The following is a 1,970-nucleotide window of genomic DNA, read 5'->3' on the forward strand; positions in this document are numbered from 1 at the left end:
TCGTCTGAGAGGCTGCAGCAACACAGCAACGTAACGGCACGTCAGCCAGCAGCCCTGTCTTCCGGGTCCCGGTTAAATGGACAGAAACTGGCAGCAATACCTGCTCCCAAGAGGTGATCAATAACGTGGCCCTTACACAGGAGAGGATGTCAGCATTTTATGGTTAAGCACGCAGCTTTAAACTGAGCGGCAAACCCCTGTGTGTTTGTTATCAAGGGATGCAGAATGGCGCAGACATACAAGCTAAATATTTTTTATACTAGCGCATTTTAATGCACGTCTTTCACTTCTCTATGTAAAATGATAAAGAAACTAAAGAGCTGCGGTTTCGGTGAGGACTCCCTGGGGTCTTCCAAGGGCCAGTGGGTGTCCCTGCCTGGTCTCCTCTTGCCCCAGGTGCAAGATAATACATGCACACTCGTCGTGGGCAGCAGGACTAATTTGTAAACGACCAACTTTTGTCGTTTACAACACGGAAAAAAAGTCCAGTTCGTCGTGCATCAGTTAGCCTATATATGATACATATAACAGCAAAGCCACACCTTGTTTATCACGTTTGTCACCCTTGTGTGTTTTTTTCCCCCTCAGTTTTGTTGCCACTAAAAATGTTGTGCAAGACTAACAGCCAGGGTCCTAATTGACTTAAGGAGATTGTGCTTCATGACTCCCCCCCGCTCCTCCTCCCCCGCCCCCTGTGTTAAACGTGTTAAAGAAGAAAAATAGGGTCCCCTCCCTCGTCCCTCTGTGGCCTTTATGTCCCACACAGTAACAACAACTTTGTAAAACATGCAAAGCCCCTAAAATCTCCTGCACGCGACCAGGGCTCGTGCGCGACGCTGCAGCCGGGCAGGTGCAAGGGGCGCGAGGACCTCTGCAACTCGGGGGCTCGTGCTCCCCAGAGTGCACACGCACACAAAAAGAAAGAGAAAGAAAAGAAAAAGGGATTGTGAAGTCCAAGACCAACTGAATTAATAACGTTTGTTTCAGTGTTCGAGATCAGCAGAGCAAAGATTTGAGCGCTCACAATATATTTGGCCCATAATGGACGTCCACGGAAACACAAGTTTGCTCAGTGTTCGGTGTAACGAATAACTTGTAAGTGCTTCATGGTCTCTCAAGAAATTCTGACTCATGAAGCAAACAAGAAGAACATTTTGGGGGATGAAAAAAGTCCTGTGTGTTGTGAAGGTCTGAACGGTGAAAGATTTGTAGGATTCTTTATTTTATTCTGTTGTATTTCAAAGAAACGTTATTAGTTTTTCTTTGGATTATTTGGCCGATTTATACGAGGTTCATTTTTACAAACAACATTTAGGCTATTCTGTACTGTTGCTGTGCCATTAAAATAGCTGGACTATGCAAACACGATACATTCGAGTTTTTAACTCAGTTGTTTTTTGTTAGAATAAGAAGAATAAAGTAATAAGCTGAGCGTTATGACAGTGGGGTTTTTGTGATCCGTCTGACAACTATTCACTACAGCTTCCATTTATGTTAAAAGCATAGGGTCTAATAAGTGAAAGCAATTAAAAACTAAAAATGTACATCAACATTTTTATTTTAGGCACTGTTAGGGAATAATTAATACTTGAAAAAACGGCCACCAAATGTTATATTATTATTATTATTATTATTATTATTATTGTTATTATTATTATTATTATTATTATTATTATTATTATTATAAGTGAAAAATAAACCGCTTATCACTTTAAGTAAAATTAATTCTTAACATTATATTTTATATTGGTGTCTACGTTCTCTTGTTTAATTAACCATTTTGCTGCACGAGATTCCGTGCGTGCGTGTGTGCGTGCGTGCACGCTTTTCGTCAGGCACGATATTATATGCACACTGCATTAGATGCCAGGGCCCTTCTCCTTCTGATTATTACCAGGGGTAATATTTCATCGGCACCACGCAATCTTTGTTCTCTGTGAAGATAATAAATGGCCTAATCGTTATCAGCA

The 1,970-nt window shown here is 41.3% G+C and overlaps 1 protein-coding gene across 1 annotated transcript in view; it reads right to left on the minus strand.

Annotated features, from left to right (window-relative positions):
- gata2a (GATA binding protein 2a) overlaps nucleotides 1-266 on the minus strand; it is a 13,795-nt gene extending 13,529 nt beyond the window's left edge. The window contains exon 1 of the mRNA XM_030421522.1: nucleotides 1-266. This exon is cut by the window's left edge and continues 312 nt beyond it. The gene's annotated coding sequence lies outside the window, so the exon portion shown is untranslated.
- Between the last annotated feature and the right edge of the window lie 1,704 nt (nucleotides 267-1,970).

The sequence above is a fragment of the Sparus aurata genome, chromosome 6 (genome assembly GCF_900880675.1).
Source record: "Sparus aurata chromosome 6, fSpaAur1.1, whole genome shotgun sequence".
NCBI lineage: Eukaryota > Metazoa > Chordata > Actinopteri > Spariformes > Sparidae > Sparus > Sparus aurata.